This window comes from Rhineura floridana, chromosome 1, assembly GCF_030035675.1.
Source record: "Rhineura floridana isolate rRhiFlo1 chromosome 1, rRhiFlo1.hap2, whole genome shotgun sequence".
NCBI classification, from domain to species: Eukaryota; Metazoa; Chordata; class Lepidosauria; order Squamata; family Rhineuridae; genus Rhineura; species Rhineura floridana.
Window position 1 is genome coordinate 60,177,618 of NC_084480.1, and position 11,528 is coordinate 60,189,145.

The following is an 11,528-nucleotide window of genomic DNA, read 5'->3' on the forward strand; positions in this document are numbered from 1 at the left end:
TATTTTCAAGGAAAGCAAATGAGAATATATACTAAAAAGGGGGGGCTACAACAAAGCGTTATGCTTCTAGTCATGCATAAACGTATGAAGTGGAACCCTTTATAACTAATTATCCCATATTCCCTGACACTACTGAAGGGCTATTGCTATGTGGTTCAAAAAAAGGGTTAACCCTCTTCTGCTCTGCTGAAGAGTTCCCTGTGTGAACTCTTCCACAAGTTGTACTGTATGCTTAGGCAGAATTCTTACTTGCAGTTGAGGGGCGAAATAAGACACTTTGCCCCCATCTGCAATTATGCCCTGCCCATCAGCTGTGCAGCGAGCGGGGCGTCATTTCTAAACTTGCTATTTTTATTTATTTATTATTTGATTTATATCCCGTCCTTCTTCCCAGCAGGATCCCAGGGTGGGAAACAAAAGCAGTAAAAACACTTTAAAACATCATAAAAACAGACTTTAAAATATATTAAAACAAAACATCTTTAAAAATATTTTTAAAAAGCTTTAAAAACATCTTTTTTTTAAAAAAAGAAAAGGTTGAAAACCCTTTTAAAAAGCAATTCCAACACAGACACAGACTAGGATAAGGTCTCAACTTAAAAGGCTTGTTGAAAGAGGAAGGTCTTCAGTAAGCACCAAAAAGATAACTGAAATGGTGCCTGCCTAATATTTAAGGGAAAGGAATTCCAAAGAGTAGGTGCCACTACACTAAAGGTCCGTTTCCTATCTTGTGCAGAACAGACCTCCTGAAAAGATGGTATCTGCAGGAGGCCCTCACCTGCAGAGCACAGTGATTGACTGGGTATATAAGGGATAAGACAGTCTTTCAGGTATCCTGGTCCAACCTGTATAGGGCTTTGTACACCAAAACTAGAACCTTGAACATAGCCCGGTAGCTGGGCTTTTATTATCCTCCTCCTCCTTTTTATTTGTATGCCGCTTTTCCACAAAAAATTGTGGTCAAAGCAGCTTACAGCAAAGTAAACAACAATTAGAAAACAATTTTATAATAACAAAAATAATAACACAGCAATAAAATAGTAACATAACAACAAATATCACAGCAAACACAAACCCCTTTTCAACACTATAAATATAACATCCATTAGCAGGCAACATTAAAGTACTTAGCAATATAGCAAAAATAAAATAAAATAAATAAAAAATAAAAGATGCCCCCTGACCCAGCCAGGAGCTGATGCAGGAGGCTGCAAGATTAACTGCAGCCTCTCTGTTGAGAGGGTCAAGCATGGGGTCCCAGTCCCAGTATTTTTGCATGTACTATTATCAGACTAATGACATACATTGTATTTTACCTGCTCTAGAACTTTCAGTTCCAAATACACTTGTGTTTCCTTTGCAGCAAAGCCAAAAATGAATTTTGGTGAAATCTGAAATATATAATTATTAAAATTAGAATTATTATCTCATTAATTCTTCCAGCTTAGCCAGAAAAATAATATTAAGGTGGTAGAAGAGGTGGTGGTGTGGGAGTATGTGGTGGGGGGGGATAGCACTGGAAAAGGAAGAGGGTCTTTTAAGAGAAAGAAAACCCTGAACGTGAACAACTTTTTTAAAAAAAACTGTGGATGCTGCATTATCTGTATATAATGCGGATATAATACTACATTGGTCAGCAGCCCATAATGTACAAGGTAATGTGCAAGAGTTTTTATATGCTTCTCAGAATTATAAAGGGAGTGTGAGTGGATTTTAAACATTTTGATTAGCACCACAAAGATTTTAATGCTTTATTTAAACAGTTTGCTATAGGGCAAACACATTTGGTAGACAAGTAAAATGAAAGCATAGGCATCAGTTTCTCTGTTTCCTATTAAGTAATGTTGCGAAGTAAGCAGAAGTTGGATTCAGATATCAGATAATTATCTTCACACTGTGTGTCACAGTAAATAATTTTAATTGGTTTAACTTCAGGGACCATTACTGGCCTAATTAGAAACATGAAAAGGCTACAAGTATTAGGAAATATCCTGAAGGAATGAGAACATTAGCAATTCTGTCAAGCCATTTTAAAAATAAGTACACAGGAGCAGCCACATTTTAGTAAAAGGCAGATCACTTGAAAGGTGCTTTTAGGGAAAAGTGCTTGCAGATTTGTTATAAAAAAACTCTGAGGGTAAGTGCAGAGATTCCACAGCAGTTTGACATGTGTTGTTACTGTGTTAAAGACACACTAGTACCGACTGCTGCTTTTGAACAGCCAGGTTAACTTTTTCTGAATTACACAAAAATAACAGAGTAGAGGGGGGGCCTAGAGAGACAATGATTCACAGGGCAAGCTAGCAAGATAATTTGGTTTAAAAAAAGGCATGTAGAGGCTTATTTAAAGTTACTACTGGTTTCTTGGTTGTTTCAGCTTCACCTTCTCCCCACATGGCCAAAAACATCTAGAATCAGGCAAAAGCTATTCCAGAAGTTGTAAGAATGATGAAGCGAGAATTGCGTACTGATCAGAAAAGAAGTGTTTGGTCTGTTCTGTGCCATTAACAGCACTATTGTCTGTAAAAACCATCATGTGAGTTTTTTTCACAGTGTGGAGATTAGGGATGTATGAGCATCCCAAGGTTGCTCCTAAAAGGCCAAGCTTTTGGAAGTAGCTGATTTAAGCACTGACAAAAGGTTCAAGAGCATTCACAGAACACCTGCCTCATGTACTATCTGTACCACCTCTACTACCCCTACTACTCACTTCCCCTGCCCCCCCAGGCCCAGCAACTAGCTTGCAGTGGTAGGGAAATCAGCTGAGATGATCAAGGTGATGAAAGGTGCTCTAGATCCCTGGTGGGGTACTCATTCCCCTTGGGGAATGGGAATGGGAATGCAAGTTCCAGGGAGAAAATTGCACTATTTGTGCCAATTTCTACCAGGGAGAAGGTCTTCCAATGCTCATCATTATTTTCCTTACTCAGCATGTGCCTGTAGTTTCATTGCCATGTACCACTCATTGCGCAATAAAAGTATGAACATCTATACTAGGATTGGCACTGCTGTTCTTACATAAACATTGATTGCTGAGAAGTCATACAACATTAGTTTATTTGTAATCCTGATTCCACTTTCCCCCCTTGGAGGAACATATAATCTATACCCATATTGAAATCGAGTATTCAAAAAAAAATGACCCTGGTGTCCTCAGAGACCAGGCATGGGAAACTTCTTTCAGCCCAAGGGCTACATTCTCTCTTGAGAAACTGTTAAGTCTTCAGACAGTATGTGATCTGTGACTCCCACAACAATCCTGTCCCTGATCATCTCATCGTGTAGCATGCCATATTCACAATGTTCAGCTAGTGAGTACAGAGAGGTAATGAACTCATCTACAGGCTCTCCCTCCTCTTGCCCATGTGAATTAAACTTTGGTCTCTCATATATTACATTGCGCCTCACAATGAAATGCTCAAATCTCCCATCACAGTGTCATTTTTTAGATCATCTGGACTCTGTTGGAATGAAAGCAGAATATCATCTGCCCGGTCTCCCATTAAGTAAATGAGGTTGTTCACTTGCTCTTCTTCAGGTTTATTATTTAGTCCTGAGGCTATCCTTAAACACTCAAATCTGCTCCTCCATCAAGGCCACTCTGCTGGGGTTGCAAATGCAAAAGACTTAGGAGAGTGAACATGAAAAGAAGCTGCTGCAATTTCCCCTTTGCCATAGACAGTGGATGTTGTCTCTCGCCTTCAATCTTAGGAGGCTGGAACAGGTCCATCTCCTTGGCTCTTTATCTTTTCCTTCACCAAATCTGTGGGTGTCAGAAATCCCATAAACTGATGATGACATAGGTGGGTTAGATTTAGACATTTTTATCTGCTGTTTTTATTTTAGTTTTCATTGTATTTGTTTTATGTTGTACACAGCCCTGAAATCATCAAAGGGCCATGAAAAATGTTCCAAGTAAATAATTTCAAAGGTGAAACTGGTAGAAAATTCAAGAGCTCAGCTTTCTTTCAAGTGGTCAGGGTTCCGGCCAGTCACTCCCTCCATGCAAGCATCCCACTCCTTCTCCTCCCCCATTCTCTCCCTTTTTCTCTCCTAACAGACACTCAACATTCGACAGCTACTGAGCATGCCTTCCTTCTTGAGCTATCTGGGGATGGGCTTAGAGTTTATTTTATTTTGTAATATTGGAAACATTGGGATTCCCCAAACCAGAGGCTTCTCATTTTTCAGTGACCCTGTTTGGGCTCCAGTCCTACCAGTACTCACCACCTGAGTTTGCTATCAGAGGGAGTTTTCACACTTAGGAAAACTGAACATTGTCACTGAGCAGTCGACCTACTTTTTCTAAAAAAAAAAATGGCAACAAAAGTGCCACCAGCATTTTTTCCCCTCCACTTTCTTCCCTGTTCTTAGTGGCACTTACTGTGAAATGATTTGCTACTAGCATTTCTGCTGTGTGCATTCAGAAGTAATCCCACATTTTCATGTAATTCCAAAAGCTACAGTGGTCTGAATTGAGGATTATATCTTTAAATATCTACAGTTTTCTATATCTGTCCTAGGCAGCAGGTTTCTTATCAGACAGCTTTATAATTATGAAAGTAGCTGCATATTAATGATCCAGAGCTTACATAAACAACTGGCCTTGGAGAAATCTAATGGAGTAACTTGGTAAGATCTGATTTTGCGTAATTAAATGTAAATAATGTTTAGACTTGTAGATTCCAGAATCCTTCAGGAATGTTGTTAATGTGTACAAAATATGGTTATAAATGCAATGTTTAGTTATTATCCTTCTGATCAGGCAACAAAGTAAAATGTTCCAAATAGTTTTTATCAAGTTGTTCATACTGGGTTTGGTCAAGTGAGAAAGATCTTGGGTTCAGGGCTTTGGGCAGGGAAGAGTCCAGCCTTCCAGACTGCTGTGATACCTGTGCCAACCTTCACTGAGAGTGTTAGGGTTGGGCAACAGTCTAATGATCCAGAGCCAGAAATCAAAAAGCAGAAGCCATGGGGCAAGCGAGAAGTCAGAATCAAAGGATAAGCCAAGAGGCAGGACTGGAAAGCAAGTCAGAAATGAAGGACATGCCAGGAATCAGAACTGAAGAACAAGTCAGGAGTTAGAACCAAAAAATAACCAAGTATACTGGAACACACCAGAGTTCAGGAGGACAATATTGTTCAACCAAGGGTTACGGGGAACAGGATGTCTTTTATAATTCTTGCCCAGGAAGATCAAATGGCTAGCCAGTGTGGGCAGAATAGGTCCAGGGTTCAAAGGGACTTCATTGTGAAGTTACCACCTGCAGTTCAATAGTTCACCATACAAGGAAGCTGCACACACATCCTGAAGGCCCTGATAGCCTGCTGCCCATGTCACTTCCCTGGAATTCTCTGGACTCTTGCAATGACAAGTTCATCATCTCTGTTTTTAAAAGGCAGCACCGTCTAGGTACTATTGTTTTTTGGTCTGGACAGTGCCCATTTTTCTTTATTACTTAAACTTACTTCTCTGTCTCCATTGCGTCCTCAATTTGCCATCCAACAGAGCTATTTAGAGTGGCTAAGGGTTTATTACATACTGACCTTAGGGAGGTGGTAGAGCCATCTAAAGCCTGCTGTGACATGTTTGCTAAGCATTTTGAGGAAAAAATCAGTTCCATCCACCAGGATTTGGACATTGTTGATGCTGATGATCCAGGTGGGGTGTCTGGAGCTCTTTCTTGTCCAATGTCATTGGATGAGTTGCTCAATCACTTGTGTCTTAGACCCTTGCCCTTCATGGCTGATAAAATCTAGCAGGGAGGGGACAGCTGGATGGGGGAGAGAAACAATAAATGCTTATCTCTAAGAAGGAGTGGTCCCAGGCTGTCTGAAGGAGATGGTAGTAAGATCACTCCCAAAGAAGCTTTCCTTGGATCTGGAAGATCCTAACAATTTTAGACCAGTGGCAAATATCCCCTTTCTGGGCAAGTTTCTTGAAAGCATGATCCAGGTACTCTTGGAGGAGATAGATTTTCTAGATCCATTTCAGTCGGGATTCAAGCCTTGATCACCCTGTACAACTACCTGTTTCAGGGGGAGTGTGTCTCTGTTGTTTCTACTTGATCTTTCAATACCATAAACTGTGGCTTCCTTCTGGGACAACTGTCTAGGTGGGGGCACTGCATTGAGGTGGTTCTATTCTTACTTGGATGGATGGCTCCAGAAGGTGGTTTTTGGAGAGCACTGCTCGGCTCTGTGGGCTCTCTAGTATGGGGTCCTGCAGGGGTCAGTTTTGTCCCCCATGTTATTTAACATCTACATGAAACCGTTGAGTGGGGTCATATGGAGTTTTGGAGTGTATTGTCATCAGTATGCTGATGACATGCAACCCTATTTCTCATTTTTATCTTCAGGTGAAGCAGTGGATGCGCTGAATCAGTGCTTGGTTACAATAATGCACTGGATGAGGGTCAATAATAATCCAATGAAGACTGAGATGCTGTTGGTGGGTTATTCCTCTGACCGGCTGAGTGGTGTGTGACTTGCTCTAGATGGGGTCACACTACCTCTGAAGGAGCGGCATCATCATTTGGAAGTTGTCCTGGATCCATTGCTCTCACTGGAGGCACAGGTGGCCTCAGTGTCATGAAGTACCTTCAATCAGCTTAGGCTGGTGGCCTTTGAAAATGGTTTGCAAGCTTCAATTAGTGCAGAATGTGGCTGCCTGATTGTTGATGGGTTCAAGGCGAACAGAGCATATAATACCAATTCTGTTACAATTACGCTAGGTGCCTGTATGCTTCTGAGCCTAATTTAAAGTGCTGCTTTTGACCTATAAAGCTCTTTACAGCTTTTCTGGAACGCCTCTCCCGATATGAACCTACTTGGGCCCTTAGATCTTCTTCTGAGGCTCTTCTCCAGGTCCCCTCTGTGGGGGAGGCTCAGAGGGTGGTGACAAGGAAGAGGGCTTTTTCAGTTGCAGCTCCCCATCTGTGGAATACGCTCCCAGTAAGGTCCACCAGGCACCTTCATTAATATCTTTTCAGTACCAGGTAAAGAAGTACCTTTTTCCCCAGGCATTTGATAGACATGTTATTTGTTATTAATATGCTACCAAAGCTTCCTGTGGTTGCATGAGTGTATTGTTTTATAGTTTTGTTTTTATAGTATAGTTGTTTTTGTTTTAACATTGTTGTAAGTTTCTTGGAGACCTTCAGGTATCAAGCAACTAATAAATATTATTAGTAGTATTAATATTATTATTAATATTAATAATAATAATGTGCACAGAAGGGAAATTGCAATATTATTATATCTGTATCACATCCATTCAACAAGCAATTCAGAGCAGTAACAAGCTTGATAGGTAGGTTTGTGAGTTTCATATTCAAGTAGAGTCTCTGAGCAAAGTCACTATGCTACACTGGCTGTTCCCCATAGTCACAGCCTATACTTGTAATCAAACTGAACTCACAAGGGTCAGCATGTATGTTCATCACCTGATGACTTGCAGCACAGTTCACTCTGAATTGCCTCCATTGTAAAGCATTATGTTTGAGGTGGGGGAGGTGATAGAAAAGTGCTCCCTGTGACACTTGCTCATTGATGGGTGTTTCATGTCTGCAAGTCAGCACCTGATGTAAACTGAAAATGACCCTCCTTTTCCTGCTCTGATGACAATATCAAGCTGTGACAAGTCAATGAGATAGGTAACCATCCAGACATAAAGTGATTGTATTTGCCCAGGGAGTGGTAAAAAAATATCACACAATGCTAGTAAGTGGTGCCAATAGACACATCTACCATTGCATTCACTACCACCCACTGTATATGTACATTCTTCTCTGCAAACCCACTGTGAGGGACACTTACTTAACATCCAAATTGAAATAAAATGTATATGTTACAGGCGCTGCTGTGCCACTAGGGATGGATGGATCACTCTATTTCTGGTCATTGTCAGTTTCACATGTTCTTATTCATAATTCTGTTCCATTCCATTCCCACATGAATCTGTGGATTTAAAAACAAGCAATTAGTATGAATATTTGTATTTAAATATGTAATGAAATATATATTTATCACAAGACATGTATTTAAATATGATTTTAAATCAAAATATACATTTTAAAATGTATTTTATCCTAAAATATATACCTTTTAAAAACCCATTTTGGTACATCTTTTGAGCCAAGAACTGTATCTCAGAATTCAAAGAAGTAGGAAATAGGTCACTTCCACATATTAGGTCATTTCACTGACAAATGTGGATCAAATAAAATTATCCTCCATCCCTATGTTCCAGATCTGTATTCTTCTGTTCAGCTTCCCACAGCTTTCTGATATTCAGTGCTGGAAAGTGAAGATCCAGACCCATGGAAGGTAAAATGAGTTGGGTTGTTCAAAAAGGTGAAATGTGACACTGACCTCTGTAACAAAACTGGGGTGAGAAGTACAGCTCATCTTCAGTTGCCCACCCACCATAATTCTGTTTGCACACCACCCCTACTGGTCACCAGTTGGGAAGCTAATGTCAATTGTCAAGTTGGGATAGCAGACTCTTCCAGCAGTAGCTCCTTCATCCATGCTTCTTTGAAAACTAGAGAAGATGCTGCCGCATGAGGGTTGAATATGATTCCACCATCCATGGCTGAAAAGCTCACTGCCATTTTCTTCCAGAGTTCATGGGAGTGATAGGTCAATCTCCAAAATCTTAGGTGGAAGAAGATACTGCAGTGTTTTCTCCAATTTTCAAAGAAGCATAACAAGGGAAGAGTTAAAGAAGAAGCCCCTATTGAGGCTGCCACCAGACCTGCCTCCATGACCTGTTATTAGGGATGCTCAATTAATTCATTCTTTGAGAATTCCACTGCAAACTTACCTGATCTGTGCTACCAGGCTAATTATCCCTTGGATTTTGCACTAATCTGGATTTCAGAATGTTGGCTCAAACATTTTATTCTAAAATATGCATTTTAAAATGTAGTTTGTTACTTTTTTAGACTAAATTATGTTTACAAATGCATATTTTGAGCTGAAACATATTTGGAGATGCTTATTTTGTATGAAAATATATTCAAATATTATCTAAGTCTGCATTTGGTGGGCAGAGATTTTATTCCTGTTTTTTACAAAATCCACAGATTAATGTAGAAATGGGGCAAAACAGATTTATGAATTAACACATGTGAAACTGACGGAGGCCCGACATAGAGATCCATCCATCCCTAATGGCCTTCACATCCTGCAAAGAGAGAACTTCCCCTTGAGAAGCTAGCAGGGGGGAATTGGGAATCTTCTTTTGAATGCCAAACTGTTCTCCTCAAGGAGTTTCTGTGTTTGGCTACACTAGTCAAAGAGTCCTGATTCATATTTAAGGCAAGCAGCTTGCCCCTCACCCATATCAGCCAACATATATACTGTTGGAATGTATGAGGTTCAACTCCAACTTGTGGGTTGAGGCTGCATGGGGTTAAAAAGGGTAGCTAGAGAGGAGACCTCTTGGTTGCTAGGCTATACCTATCCCTTTGATCTCCTGCTGCCTCTCCCTTCCTGCTAGACTGATATGCAAAGGATGTTGATCCCAGTCCCTTCCTTTCTTCCCAGTCTTCTTTCTCTTGAGAGGGGAGCAGACATTTTTCCTTTGTCACTCCCTCTCCACCAGCATGAGGGCGAGTACTGGGATCAGTGCTTGCTGCTCCACCATAGCTAGGTAGCTAGATATAGGACTCTTTCCTATCAAACATATACTTCCAGAATAAAGTAGTTATTTCTTATTTTAAAGCTTAAAGTCTCTGACTAATTTGCAGGGAAGGTAGAATCTTAGCAAAGATTCAAACACACACACATAAGCTCGCTCAAAACTCTCCATTCCGCTACGCAACTCTGCAGGGTCCCACAGGACATTGGGCCCAGCTTCCTATATATACGACTTCCCTAGCTTGTTGTGGTAGATATGCGACACTTAGTAAAGTTCAAAACCTTACTGTGTCTGCTCTAAAGGCTTGTGTGAATTGGTGTGTGTGCATGTGGTTAACTAAGCCTTTGCATCAGGCTGAGGGAGTTGGTTTGGGTGCAGGGGTCTCCCAATGTAGAACTCCCCATTTCATTTACTCATTCCTCATGAGCAGAGATGGATTTTAGTTCTCTGCATTTCTAATTTTTCCAGTTGTAAATTGGGTTCTCCACATTTCTGTAGCAATTTGTAATTTTAAAAAAAATCATGAAAGTTTCTCAGCATGTTAGTTAATTTCTCCTAATAACACATTCTGTCTGCCATTTTGACTAATCTACACATATTTGCAAGCACTTTATCCTAATCTAATGCATTTTGTTTGTTATTTTCACTAATGAGTTCATTTTATGCACATAAATATGTTTACAAATAAGCATTTTTGTAAACACTGGTTGGCTGGAAAATTGCATTGCAAAATTCAGATAAGTGCAAATTTCAAGGCATGGCTGTTTTGGATCTCATATTGTTTCAGAAAATGTGGATTTGATAGATTCGGCATTACATACAAACTGAATCAAAGTTATCCACCATCTCTATTCATGAGTGGGTGGAGGTATATATAACAGGGCATTCTGGGGTTGGGAGGGCTGAGCCAGCCTGGGATCCAGTAGTTCCAAGACAGCCTCATTGTCATCACTTGATCGGCTCTGCTGCTCAGTCTCACTCTGGCACTGCCCAGCCAGGGTTTGAACTGTCCTGTAAACCTATATTCAGTAATTGTATGCATATAAAATTTATTATGATAATACAACATATTATGATATTAGAACTCTGCTTTCCTGTGGCCACTTACACATTTATCATCTTTCTATCTATCATCTACTTTCTGTTAGCCTGATCATCTAAGTTGGCTCGTGGTATTTTCATATATTCAACCACTTCTGCTGTCAAGCCTGCTAAAATGACCTATATTTAGTCATTTGATTTTATATCTTTATTTTTATTGTCTTGCTCATTCCCCTTTGACTGCTCTCAATTTCCATTAACTTTTATTTTCAATGTATGTAATGATGAGAATTTGAGTACAATTGACCTACAGGCTCTATGTTATGGAGAGCTGTATTTGATTATCAACAATGCCATACTCACCACACACAGAGAATGCAAAAACTGTATGAGAACAAATACATTAATGCCATTTAATATGCCTAATCAAACAGAGAATTTGTTAATTTATGACTCTGCAAATAGTTTTGTCTGGCCATTTATTTTACGTAGCTGGGCAAAGCCCAGTTTTTAATATATATAATTGAGGAATTCAGTCTTCATGTATTATGATGCACATTGACCTGATCAACACGTCCCAGACTAATGTGTGGATTAGAAAAACATGCATGTAAATACATCATTACATACTTTTTTGTATTTATTTACAGAGTTAAAATAAATAAATAAACTGCAGATTAATGAGGAAATGGGGCAGAGTAGATTTGCTTGCACATGCAAAAGGACATGGGCTGATCTGTTCATCCCTAATTTTTAATTTGCATAAATGAACATAATGAGATGAAAAAAATCATAGCCTGGCAAAATTGGTCAAACTGTATGGTGTTATCCTTTGCAGTAA

General features: G+C 39.8%; 1 long non-coding RNA gene across 1 annotated transcript in view; it reads left to right on the forward strand.

Annotated features, from left to right (window-relative positions):
• The first annotated feature begins 4,546 nt into the window (after positions 1-4,546).
• Positions 4,547-11,528, forward strand: part of LOC133386521 (uncharacterized) — a 24,216-nt gene continuing 17,234 nt past the window's right edge. The window contains exon 1 of the long non-coding RNA XR_009763267.1: positions 4,547-4,632. This is a non-coding gene — a long non-coding RNA (uncharacterized LOC133386521). The remainder of the gene's footprint in view (positions 4,633-11,528) is intronic.